This window comes from Octopus bimaculoides, chromosome 30 (genome assembly GCF_046866305.1).
Source record: "Octopus bimaculoides isolate indiv1 chromosome 30, ASM4686630v1, whole genome shotgun sequence".
Lineage (NCBI taxonomy): Eukaryota > Metazoa > Mollusca > Cephalopoda > Octopoda > Octopodidae > Octopus > Octopus bimaculoides.
The window spans coordinates 11,661,962-11,676,961 of record NC_142957.1 but is presented as its reverse complement, the minus strand read 5'-3'; the positions used below and the strand labels follow the sequence as shown (position 1 = coordinate 11,676,961).

The 15,000-nt window shown below is 38.0% G+C and overlaps 1 long non-coding RNA gene and 1 other non-coding gene across 3 annotated transcripts in view; both read left to right on the top strand.

Moving 5' to 3' along the window:
* Window positions 1–15,000, top strand: part of LOC149130204 (uncharacterized) — a 300,717-nt gene that overhangs the window by 183,170 nt on the left and 102,547 nt on the right. The window lies entirely within an intron of this gene.
* Window positions 5,383–5,576, top strand: LOC128251418 (U2 spliceosomal RNA). The gene has a single exon (XR_008267120.1). It is a non-coding gene; the product is annotated as a U2 spliceosomal RNA (small nuclear RNA).

Here is a 15,000-nt window from a genome sequence, read left to right as displayed (position 1 = left end):
AATGGAGTGTGTGTATGTATGTATGCATGTAATGTAAGTGTATACATAATATATGTCTATCTATATTTATGTATGTATTTGTGTCTATTTATGTCTGCATGTATGTATTGATGTGTGTGTGTGTGTGTGTGTGTATATATATTTATATATATATATATATATATATATATATATATGTACGTACGTATGTATGCATTGGTGTGTTATATCTACGTCTCTCCCTCTCTCTCTCTCTCTTTATATATATATATATATATATATATATATATATATATATATATATATATATATATATATATATATATATATATATATATATATATATATATATAGGATCTTTTTTAAAACGGGGGCCACATTTTTCATTAACGAAACACTTTGAAACTTGGAACACTGGTAGAATGTGTCATATAAAACATCTTTTTTCTCTTAGTCCCTTGTCGTATTTCTGTAATTTCAACCAATCACTGACGTCCATTCAGCCGATATACATTAAGTGCCGACTACATAAACAAACGATTCTGAAACAATTAACCCTAACCCTAACCCTAGGGTTAGGGTTAAAGCAAATTTAAAATGAAAAAAGCAAATAAAACGAAGGTATGGGGATTAAATACGCTTTACATCGCTTAATCAGCCAAAGGAGTAAATGTAAACAACTGAATACTTGTCAGTGATTGGTTGAAATTATCGAAATAAGACAATTTTTTACATGAAATAAATTCGAATACAAAAATATTTTTCTGTTCTATAACACAAAATAGATAAGTATACGAAGTTTGAAAGTCTTTCGGTACCAAAAACACTACGTAAAACATTAATGAAAAATGTGGCCCCCGTTTTAAAATAGATCCTATATATATATATAAAACAAATAATAAATGAGTATATGCATATATATACGTACAAGTAAGTGCATACTTACATCTACCTGTGTATATAGGTGCATATCTGGGTACAGAACGTGTGTTGGTGAGAATATTATATGTACGTATTAGTATGTGTGTGTGTGTACATATTTCGTTAAGAGAGTTGTAGTGAAACTACCTCCCGCCATTAGATACAAACTACTATCGCCATTACATACAGCGTCAACACGAATTACTATGTACACCACACCAAACTCCGCGGCACATCTCTCTCTTCGATTCTGTTAGGTGACTTAGCTTCACCACAGTAAACAAACAGACAAGAGAACCACAGCCAGCGACGAACATCTGTATAACAAGAATCACGGCTAGGCATCGATGCCTCGATATCACAACTAGTGATCAGCTCTGCCAAACTCAGCCTCTCCTCACTTTCACATACAGAACTTTTCCTATAGTGTACTAACGAACTGGTATAATTGCTCACGTGTCATTTACTGACTCTTTCTATCTGCTGTAATAACTCACACATGTATCACTCACATACACACTTTTCTTTGTATGACGGCCTGTCTTTGATTATGTTCTTATATGTCGCATTCACACTCTCACACAGACATACATCTTTAACGCTACAATAAATATATCTGTTATTCATCTAATACGGTTGTGGTCTTTCATTACTGGTCATCTATGTTATCGACGCATAACATATCATCTATATACATCATTTGATATATATTTGTATGTTCGACCGTGTGACTCGTTTAAATAAAGGGAGTCCTCTGTTCTTCCATTCGTCACCATATCCCCTTTTATGAGTTCGCACGGTCGACCCTTACAGAGTGACTATAATAAATATTTATATGTGCGTATGTATATAAACACTAACATACATACATCATATAACAAGCATATCCGTAACACGTACACAATCATATATACTCGCACATGTATATACACATACTTTCGTATGTGTATGTGCGTCTATATATATGTGTGTGTGTGTGTTTCTATTTATACTCAGAAGCCTATACACACCCGAGTAATTTATACATCAACTGCTAAACAGGCTTCAAGCAACAGACAGCTCCGTGACCTATCGGTGACCGGATGTAGCTAGATTTGACAGGAAGTTGACAGTAAGACAGCCGAACACCATAACGGTATGTGTATCCATTTCACAATGGCGACACCATTTCTGTTTAGATGCGGGATTTAGATTAAAATAATTTAGAATATAAGACAAGGGTCGTGTTTTCACTGAGATCTCTGTTGAAGTCTCTGCTGTAGTCGTTTAGCCCTCGGTCGTCTCTGTTCGAGCCTGATTAGGCTTGTAAAATGGGTAACGGTGATATGTAGTTCTAACGTTGATTCCATGTCGATTGATTCCCGATTTCAATCGTTCGAAAAACTCCTGTTCAAACGTCACCGAGATTAGCAATTGTTAGAATATAGTACTGGATTAAGCGTTAAGCAAAATAAGGAAGTGCTTAGGGCATCAAAGGAAGGAGAATCAGCACCAGGGGAAATGGTAAATGATTTACGGCACAAAAAGAAATCATTTCAAACTGACTAAAATGATATTTAAAGTCGGTTTATATGATTGGAAATATAATTTTGAAGACTTTGCAATTCAGAAATGTGAGAAAACATATAAAGTGAACGTATACAAAATAAATCTACTGTAACCTCGAACCACCATATTACAATAGCGCATGTGCGATCTGACACACACACACACACACATACATGTGATTGGGAAGCAAGCTTCTTACCATGGGCTTCCTTCAGTTTCTGTCTACCAAATCCACTCACAAGGCTTTGGTCGGCTCGAAGCTATAGTACAAGACACTTGCCCAAGGTTCCACGCAGTGGGACTGAACCCCGAACCATGTGGTTGGGAAGCAAACTTCTTACCACACAGCCACGCCTGCATCTAATAAAAAAAAAAAGAAAGCTTCATTAAATTTTCCCTATTGTTTTTAAATAACGTTTCATTCTCTGTTTGAATAAAGGAAGTGGAAATTGTAATGGGCTCGAAAAAATTCTTAAACTTCCTAAAAATGTTTTGCTTTTCCTTTTTTCCGCAATGGCATCTCCCGGTTTTTTTTTTAAATGTGTTGTGCAAAAACTTTTTAAAAAAAGGGACAAAATCGGTCCGGAAGTTGGGGTGGAGTGCGGGGTGGATGCATAAATTTTCAAAAATATTTTTTTTCATAAAATGCTTCAAACCATCATTTGCTAGGGTGTGGTGAAAAAAAAAGATTTGAAAAATTGCCGTCAAAACAGAAAATCCAACTTATGTGGGTGTGCTATTCCACTTAAGTCCGCTAAGGTATTCTATTGCGAAAATTATTCGGCAAGGACGGGATACTCGGCTAGTATGTTTATTTACAAACACACATACACACATATGATGGGGATCTTTCTGAATTGACGGGCACGACTTTTCATTTGTGTTTTATGTAGTGTTTTTTGGTACCGAAACACCTTCCAACTTCGTATACTTGTATATTTTGTGGTATAGAACAGATAAAACATTTTGTATTCGAAGTTATTTCATGTACAAAAATTGTCGTATTTCGGTAATTTCAACCAATCACTGACGTCTATTGAAGTGAGGTGCCTGTCAATTCAGAAAGATCCTATGATGGGCTCTCCTGTCGCGGAGCTTTTTCCGAACGACCTGCACGAATGATTCGTTTATAGCAATCAAATGTTCGTGTCGCACATTAACTCACACTGTCCATCAGGTCAACATTACCTGTACAGGTGCAACTGGGTGCCACATGTCAGATGACGAAATGATCGCAGAGCAACGTGAAATGAAGTGCTTTGCTCAAGAACACAACGCAACGCCCGATCTGGCAATCGAACCCCACGATCTCGTAATCGCGAGTAACACCCTAACTCCTCAGACATGTATACACTCACATATACACCCACACACAGTCAAAAGACGAAATCGAGAGAATCTCAATATAGAAAACACTGTGTAGTGCTCAAATGGTTTGAACTCCCCCCTCCGATATCTAAAAAATATCAACGGTATGCTTCCGGGTTCAATCCCACTGCGTGGCACCTTGGACATGATATTGGTAATGTGTACATGTTTAACACATACGTAAATATACAACCGGTGTGTATATATATATATATATATATATATATATATATATATATATATATATATATATGCACACACACACACACACATAGACACACAAGCACATGCACGCACATAGATATATTAGACAATGAACAAGAAAGCACGAGAGTGACACACACACACACACACATACGCATATATATATATATATATATATATATATATATATATATATATATATATATATGCTTTTTTCGAAGCTTTGCTTCCTGTAAGTGCATACATACGGATGTACAGACGCGCGAACATGCGTTCGTATGCATCTATGTAGATGTTCATGTCTATATTTGTATATATGCATCAATCACTCATTACACACACACACACAAACACGTATATATTTATATATACATACATGCAGAGTAATTGAAAATGATATCGGAATGGAGGAAGAGATCCATTTCTATACGTGTAAATGCCACATCTGTACGTACACACACACACACACACACATATATATATATACATATACACACATATATATATATATATGTACACACGTGTGTGTGTGTGTCTATAAACCTATCACATATCTCAGCAGGCTGTTTCTCACGTCTCGGGTCGCTGGACAAACGGAAGTGGGGGCGAGGCGGCAGGAGCAAGAAGAAGAACAGGCGAAGCAGAAGGAAGATGATGATTCGACAGTGGGTACGGGGAACAAATATCTGATACATAACAGACATTTTGTAATGGACGTACTTCCGGTGTTAGCGAAATGCTGGCAACGAACGATGACTGCGATGAATACGTACGATGCTTTAGATCGGCTTTCAACACAATAAGATAATTTTACACCCAGCTAAGAATGATTAATACAGTCGCCACCGTTCGTGTTTCGTTCTGGAATTCTCACAGACGAAAATTCATTGAAAAATGTTCGGGTAGAACTTCTTTAGTAGCATGTCTGCAATCGAGAAAAGGATAGGTCGAAATAAGATGCCGGTGATTTTTTGTTCTCAACAGAATATTTCATACTTGTATTCTTTGCACCCGTTTGGCATTTTATTTTTCTTTACTTGTGTTTGTGTGTGTGTTTGTGTGTGTGTGTGTGTGTTTGTGTAGGTGGTGGTTTGACTTGTTAGGAACGGTAGACCAAACTCTTGTGAGTGAATTTGGAACGCGGCAACTAAACCTAAAAGCAGCACGTCTTATATTTATGCATACGTGTGTGTGTTCCACCACCGCATGACAATCGTTGTTGATCTGGTTATGATAACGATTGAATAAATACCAGGCTTTAAAAGATATTTTAATAAGTACTGGGGTCAAACTGTTCGACCAACGATTCTTCAAGTTGGTTCACCAAGATGGTTGCAATCCAAAGACTGAAACAAGTAAGAGATCGCTTCTCGGTCTTTTGGCTAAGATCAAAGTGTAGTATCTATCTTTATCGGCTTAATATCTGATTCGGTTCCTATTTGGAGCCATCGATATTAAACTGATTTTTAGAAAGAGGCGAAGAGTTAGGGGCTTGCTCCACGTTTGCCACAGGTTGGCCTGGCATTGCAGGACTTACAAGATTCAGCCCACTTTAATAGGCGCAAGCGTGGCTCTGTGGTAAGACGCTTGCTTCCCAACCACATGATTCCGGGTTCAGTCCTTCTGCGTGGAATCTTGAGCAACGGTCTTCTACTATAGCCTCAGGCCAACCAGAGCCTTGTGAGAGGATTTTGGTAGACGGAAACTTAAAAAATAGGCGGCGAGCTGGCAGAAACTTTCCAGATCAACTGGAACCCTCGACGTCGTAAGCGACGGAGTGCCAACAACAACAATCTATCTCTTCTCTTTATCTATCTATCTATCTATCTATCTATCTATCTATCTATCTATCTATCTATCTATCTATGTATCTATCTATCTATCTATCTATCTGTCTATCTATCTAACTATCTATCTATCTATATATTTGTGTCTCTATATACTCATAGGGTGTTTATGTATGCCTATATGCATTTATGAATAATTTGTACGGGAGTAATGTAGTCTATGTGTGTGTGTATGTTAGTATAAACGTGTATATGTAAATGTATCTACGCACACGCATAGGATAGTAGTAGTAGTTGGCTGCATCTCGTGTTTCCGAACTTGCAATCCAGTTCATTTTCCTTGGTGTTCGAACCGGAGATGGCTCCGCAATCCAAAGGTTGCATGAAACATACGGGGACATTGTGGACAAGGGATAGAAGGGGTTGGTTTGGGAAGGAGAAGGCGCTGCTTTTTCTCCCGTCTCTTGAGTTCAGCTGTTGCGACTCGGGCTTTCTCGAAGTCCGCTGAACCTGTTTTGATGGTGTGTCTCCAGAGGGGTGTGTTTGCCGAGTGCTAGACATAGGATACACAATAGATATCCGCCCTAAGATGCTACCTACGTGTGGTCTACACAATAACAACCACACCAACAACAACAACTACAACAGCAGCAGCGACACACATCTTAAAACAAGTCAACTATATACGGAAACACCGTTAAAAGTTACTGCCAGATCCGCCATTTTACCACGTACACTTTGTCCCTCTCTCGTGCTTTGCTGTTTCCATCCTGCTGTGTTTTTTAAAACAATATGGCATCCATTAATGACTGTAGTCACAATTTGACGAGTGTTACAATGTCGGCGTGCAATTATATATCCCTAAGATGTTCGCTGAAGCGAGGTTTGAGTAGTTGAAAACAAAACAGTTTTTAAACGGAATGGTAGTTTTTTTATGTATGTATGTATATGTTTGTGTGTGTGTGTGTGTGTGTGTTTTTTGTGGCTGTCATTTTATTTCTGTTTGTTTTGCTTTTACACCGCTGCTCATTAAATAAGTTATACATATATACTGTATGTATGTGTACCTGTGAATGTTTTTATGTATGTATCTGTGTAAAGGCATGTCTATGTCTATGTGTGTATGTATATATAGTGTGTATATATGTATGTGTGTGTGTATATATAGTGTGTACATGTACATATATTTATATATATATAGTGTGTATATATGTATGTGTGTGTATATATAGTGTGTATATGTACATGTATATATATACACATATATGCATGTGTACCAATAGATAAATAGATAGATAGATATGTTTGTGTGTGTATGTGTGTGCGGAAGTATATAGTTTGTGTATATTTGCGTCATATAGTGTATGTGTGTGTGTGTGTGTGTAGCTTATGTGTATCTAAGGATGTAGTTATTATTGCGTGTATATACTTACCTATATGAACATATATGTATGTATATATGTACCAACGTATAAGTTTCTAGGTATGTATGGATATATATACTTGTAAATAAACATATATATGCGGATGTGTGTGTGTATATATATATATATATATATATATATATATATATATATATATATATATATACGTGTGTATATGTGCCGGTGTATGTAGGTAGGTAAACAGAAGTGAAGGGGAAACGGAAAAGAGGTTTCAGAATATGGGTGAGTGTGAAGGGAGAGGGTTGAGTGGGGGGTGGGCCAGGGTGGAACAATGAAGAATTTTTTCCATCTCTACTGATTTGAAAATCAGATGTCACTTCCTTGTTCGCTGCTGTTTTAAGCGCTAATGTATATATAAACGGTGCAGTAATAGGGTATATATATATATATATATATATATATATATATATATATATATATATACATATATATATATATATAACTGCATTATCTTCTTGCTTGATATAGTCTCATTATATATATATATATATATATATATATATATATATATATATATATATTCTTTTATTTTATTTTTTTTACTTGTTTCACTCATTTGACTGCGGCCATGCTGGAACACCACCTTTTGTCGAAGAAATCGAACCCAGGACTGATTCTTTGTAAGCCTAGTACTTATTCTATCGGTCTCTTTTGCCGAACCGCTAAGTTACAGGGCCGTAAACACACCAGCATCAGTTGTCAACCACAGACAACCATCCTATACACACACACACACACACACACACACATATATACGACGGGCTTCTTTCTGTTTCCTTCTACCAAATCCACTGACAAGGCTTTGGTTGGCCCGAGGATATGGTAGAAGACTCTTACCAAAGGTGCCAAGCAGTGGGACTGAACCAAGAACCATGTGGTTAGAAAGCAAACTGTTACTCGGAGTTTCACCGTCCCGTTCATCGGACAGTATTGTTAGAAATACTCCCTCCTCTTACTACTCCTCTTACTGTTTTTCTCTCTGTCTCCCTCTCTCTCTCTCTCTCTCTAAATCCTCTTCCTCGCCCACGTTTGTCTTTCTCTCACTCTCTTTCTCTCTCTCACTCTCTCTCTCTATCTATCTCTCCCCGTGTCTCTCTCTTTCTCTCTTCCTCCCTCTCTCTCTCACTCTCCCTATCTATCTCTCCCCGTTTCTCTCTCTTTCTTTCTCTCTCTTACCCCCCCCTCTCTCTCTCTCTCTCCCTCACATCTGCGATGCAGAGCTATAGAGGGAGGGGCAAGCAGCTCTTAACTAAACGTACTGCCCTTCCACCAAACACACAAACACACACACCACCACCAAAACCACTACCACCACCATCACCACCCCCCACCCACCGCCCGCACAACACCCCCCACCCAGCAATTAGACCCAAAACAAACCGTCAGAAACTATTGTTGCTGAAAGAATAACAAAACCCAATTACGTCAACGCTAAGAGATTCTAATAACACCACCACCACCATCAGCGCCACCATCACACCGTCGCCATCACCAAATGGCACCACTCCCATCATCATCATCATCATCATCATCATCAACAGCACCACTGCCACCACCACCGCCATCATCATCATCATCATCATCGTCGTCACCATAATCACCACCACCAACAACAACATACACCACCACCACCATCACCATTACTAACGCCGCCACCACCACCACCACCGCCACTACTACCACTGCCACTACTACCACCGCCACTACTACCACCACCACTACCGCCACTACTACCACCACCACCACCGCCACCGCTACCACCACCACCACCGCCACCGCCACCGCCCCTACTACCACCGCCCCTACTACCACCGCAACTACTACCACCGCCACTACTACCACCATCAACAACAACAACAACAGCAACACATCCATCACCACCGTTCCAGCAGCCACCATAACCACATCATCATCTCCATCACCACCATCACCACTACCACCACCAACCTTATCATCATTATCATTATCACCATCATCATTATCACCATCATCACCACCACCATCAACATCATGACCACCACCACCACCACCACTACCATCATCATCAACACCATCATCATCATTATCATAAAATCACCACCACCACCACCATCATCATTGTCACCATTATCACTTACGGTTGAGTTGATTTTTATGCATTTCTCTGAAGAGAAAATTACATCTTTCTCAACATCACTCATTCCTTTGGAATGAACCAATCGTAATCTTCGAAACATATGTAGGAAATAAAAGAAATCATTTAATACATGCGTATAACTCCATTTTTTTAAACATATATATATATATATATATATGAGTGTGTGTGTGTGTGTGTGTGTGTTTGTGCCCCCGTCATCGCTTGACAACTGATGCTGGTGTATTTATGCCCCCGTCACTTAGCGGTCCGGTAAAGGAGGCTGATAGAATAAGTAACTAGGCTTACAAGGAATAAATCCTGGGGTCGATCTCTTCGACTAAAAACCAGTTAAGTCGGTGCTCCAGCATGGCCATAGTCAAATGACCGAAACAAGTAAAAGAAGATATTTTTATACAGTCACACACGTATAAATGTATGAGTTTATCTATGTATGTATGTATGTATGTATTTATGTATGTTTGTATACAGATGCCCCAGGGAGACATACTTGAACACGCTGTTGACAAGGCGATAACGGCGCAGCTATTAAAATAAACAAAGTTACATCATAAACAAATTGTGTATATATACCCGTCGTGATCACATTTAAACAACCGCGATACAAGCGGCGTATTTATATTTTGACTATACAACCGGCAGCGTTTAATTTAAATACCGTCTGTAATAAAACAGCGTATTCAGTTGAGATTTCCGTGCGTTTATATGTTTATATTAGATATATGTATGTATGCATGTATGTATGTATGTATGTATGTGCATCTATATATATATATATATATATATATATATACACACATACACACATATATATGAACGTGTGTGTATACATACACATGAATATATGTACGTGTGTGTGTGTATATATATTTATATGAATACATACATGAATTTATAAATGCGAGTAGGCATTATACACGTATGCATGTATGTATGTATGTATGTCACGTCTATTTTTTAATTATTATAAAAATCTTCCGCTGAGGAGGGACCCGATCTCCAACAAAGATACAAGGCCCCATCTTTGAGATGTAGTTAACACAAGCAAATACACATTTGGAACTGAAGAAAAGTCTTGCATATTTTTACTGTTCTTCCACTCACAGATTACATTTGTAATGTACGAATTAGCCGATCGATTTCTCTTTCTGAAAATCCCAGTTTACCCAGAATCCCTTAGAAGCATTTACTAACAAAACCTAGTGTTCCAATTATTATTGGTATGAATATGGAGTCATAGTCTGGATATAGAAGCTGGAGGTTTCGAAGCAGTTGTCCATAGATATTCTCTTTCTCGGCCTGTTATGTTTACATTTGACGTAAGTTTTGATGGGAATATTCCACCAGTATTCCTTGAGTTGGTGTTTAACAATTTATTCTGTAACAGAAGGATTTCCTAAGTTTATTTCAGGACAGTCCCTTTTGCGGATGGCATTGCAAATTGTTTTAGCAACAACATCGTGCTGCATAGGGAGGTAGCACCGTGAGGACATTTTAGGACAGGTGCTAATCACATGCGTGATGTCTTCCACAGAAACATAACATAGCCTACACATGCAGTTGCACCTTATATATATATATATATATATATATATATATATATATATATATATATATATATATATATATATATATATACATAGATACCTACACATAAATATACACAAAGCCACTCATATATATACACATATACATCTCCATATATACACATGCAGAGATAGATACACACACACACATACATCCCCATATGTATATATACATATCTGTGTGTATACGTATATAGATATATATACACATACACACACACATACACATTCGTATATGCACACGTATACACACGTATACACACATTCCTCTGTATGATTATATGTAATATGTATGTCACTATATGTCAACAAGATATCACACAGTGCCTCAACCTATAAAGGAGGGGCACAGGGTACATACATGTAAAATATATACACCCGCGCTCCCCTGACATTTATGTACATACATATGAAAAAGTGTGTATATATATGTATGTATTTATGTACGTAGGTAGGTGTGTATGTATGTATGTAGGTAGGTGTATATGTATGTATGTGTGTACGTATGTAGGTGTGTATGTATGTATGTATGTATGTATATTGGCATATTTGTATATATACCCGCGAGGATGTATGCTCGGATGTATTCCATATGCGTTGAGATATCAATTTGTACATAAATATTTATATACAGGAAAATATGAAAGAGTGCTGTGAATGTGTGAGTTTGTGTGTGTGTTTGTGTTTTTGTGTGTCTGAGGTGTGTTTGTGTGTGTGTGTTTGTGTGAGTGTGTGTGTTTGTGTGTGTGTTCTGTTTGTGTGTGTGTTTGTGTTTGTGTGTGTGTGTGTTTGTGTGTGTATTTGTAGACGTTTGTGTTTTGTTTGTGTATGCATGTGGACGTGTGATTGTGTAGAGTAGAACTTAACTGGCGAATAAATATACTTCTGTACACACACACACACACACACACACACACACACACACACACATACACACACACACATACACTTTTATTCTTTTACTTGCTTCAGTCTTTTGTCTGTGGCCATACTGGGGCACCGCCTTTAGTCGAACAAATCGACCCCCCCCCCCAGGACTTATCCTTTGTAGGCCTAGGTGAATTCAAAATCAAATTACCCAATGACCTTTACCTTGAAAGTGGTACCCTTTCAAATCTATGTGATTTTGTATACGCTGACCTTAAAAATAACTTGACAAACCCTGTGTGGCTTGCAAATAGAACCATCGTTACTCCAACAAATGAAGCAGCACAGTTTGTGAATGATTTTCTGTTGACCAGGATCCCTGGTGAGCTAAAAAAATATACAGAAGCTCAAATACATTTGATAATGAAACTCTCAGGGTTTCCACCACACGTTCTCAAAGTTAAGAAAAAGACGATGTATAATGCTTCTGAGAAATTTAGATGCTACTAATGGACATTGCAATGGCACACACTACATCGTTGTCAGTTTACATGGTCATGTTATTGAGGCTGAGGTTGCTTCCGGTCCTTGTGCAGGATCAACTCTGCTAACCCCAAGAATACCACATGTATCTCAAGAAATGGAATTTCCGTTTGCATTTACACATAAACCATTTCCTGTCAAGCCAGCTTTTGCCTTGACATGTAACAAGGCAGAGAGACAGACTTTGGAACAAATTGGAATATATCTTCCGACGCAATTCTTCTCACATGGTCAAGCTCTATGTTACATTATCTAGAGTCCGAGAGAAGGCTAATCTAAAAATATTGGCCGAGAGAAATGGAAACAATATGATTACTGACAATTGTGTCTACAAGTAGATACTACAAGTAGATACCACACACACACACACATACATATATATACATATATATACGACGGTCTTCTTTCAGTTTCCGTCTACCAAATCCACTCACAAGGCTTTGGGTGGTCCGAGGCTATAGTAGAAGACACTTGCACAAGGTATACTATGCAGTGGGACTGAACCCGGAACCATGCGGTTGAGAAGCAAGCTTCTTACCACACAGCCACTCCTGCATGTATATATCTATGTGCGCGCGTCTTTGTGTCGGTGTGTCTCCCCCGCTATCACCGCTTAACAGCCGGTGTTGGTGTGTTTACGTTCCCGTAACTTAGCGGTTTGGCAAAAGAGGCCGATAGAATATGTACTAGGTCTTTAAATAAAATAAAGAAGTGCCGGAGTGAGGGTGGGGGGTCGATTTGCTCGACTACAAAACCCTTCAAGGCGGTGCTCCAGTATGGCCGCAGTCAAATGAATGAAACAAATAAAGGAATAGACATTATACACATATGAGTATGTGTGTGCAGAGAGAGAGAGAGAGAGAGAGAGAGAGAGAGAGAGAGAGAGGTAGATAGCTGTGCCCTGTTACAAACGCACACGTTTGTACAAGTACACACGTGTGACAGTGTATATACAAAGATATGTACATGTACATGTAAATATACACCCTTCACTAAATAAACATTCAATTAAGATTTTTTTTCCTAGCAACATATGTTGGCTGTTAATACGTTATACGTATGTAAGCATGTATATATATATATATATATATATATATATATATATATATATATATATATATATATATATATATATATATATACATACATATATATATGAAATATATGAAAAGAATGCTAAAGAGATATATATATATATACATACTGTATGTACAGGGTGGCCCAAAAGAAGGTTTACAGTTGTTCAACTATCTCTTTGGCATTCTTTTCATATATTAACAGTTTAGATCTTAATTATAAAACAATAGGAAAGCATTATTCTATGCTAATTTCATTAATTGCAAGATAGAAATTTAACGTTTCGGCCAGCTCGCCGCCTTCGTAAAGACAGATATTTAAGATCAACTTGGCCGACGGTATCTCTCGCTCCGTCTCTCTCTCTCTCTCTCTCTCTCTCTCTCTCTCTCTCTATATATATATATATATATATATATATATATATATATATATATATATATATATATATGCTTCTCAACCGCATGGTTCCGGATTCAGTCCCACTGCATGGCACCTTGACCAAGTGTCTTCTAGTGTAGCCTCGGGTTGACCAAAGACTTACAAGTGGGTTTTGTAGACGGAAACTAAAAGAAGCCCGTCGTACATATATATTTCAACATTCCAGAAGCCTGAAGGAGTCGGGCTCACGTTAAGAGCCTGCGAAGCCTGATGTAGCACAGAACCGAATCAAACTTCTTTACATAATAATAATAATAATAATAATAATAATGATGATAATAATTAGAGGGTGATGAGAAGAACAAAAATATGGGAAAAAGAAGTCGAAGACGAAATGGAGAAGGAAAACGAAGAGAAAGAGGCGGAGAAGAAGAAGAAGAGGAAGACCGAAGGAGACGAATGAAGAAGAAAAAGACGCACAAGACAAAATATAAGAAGAAAGAAAAGAGCAAGAAGGAAAAGAAGGGGAAGAAGACTCTGTGTGTGTGTGTGTGTGTGTGTATGTACTCCTGTGTGTGTACATATTATGCGTATGCTATCGTCTGCTTTCGTGCGTGTGTGTGTATATATATATATATGTGTGTGTGTGCGTGTGTGTGTGTGTACTCCTGTGTGTGTACATATTATGCGTGTGCTATCGTCTGCTTTCGTGCGTGTGTGTATATACATATATATATATATGTGTGTGTGTGTGTGTGTGTGTGTGTGTGTGTATGTGTTTGTGTGTGTGTGTGTTGGAATGTTATTTCAGTGCAAACAGCCCCCCCCCTCCTTCACCCACCTCATTTAAACAGCCGACTTGGTTTAGTTGGGGTAAAATGGTTGTTTAATCTAACATATGTTGTAAACGTGTTTTCATGCCGTGTCTTCTCTATATACACACTCACCGGGTGTATATATAATATCAAACATGGTCTGAGATTTAATCAACCGGCAACACCTGGCTGTCTGTCTGGCTGTCTGTCCGTTCGTCCGTCCGTCTGTCTGTCCGTTCGTCCGTCTGTCTGTTTGTCTTTCTGTCTTTCTCACTCCACGTGTTGTTTTGTGTGTACGTGTGTGTGTGTGTGTAATTTCAATTTACAATTCTTTTATTCTTTTACTTG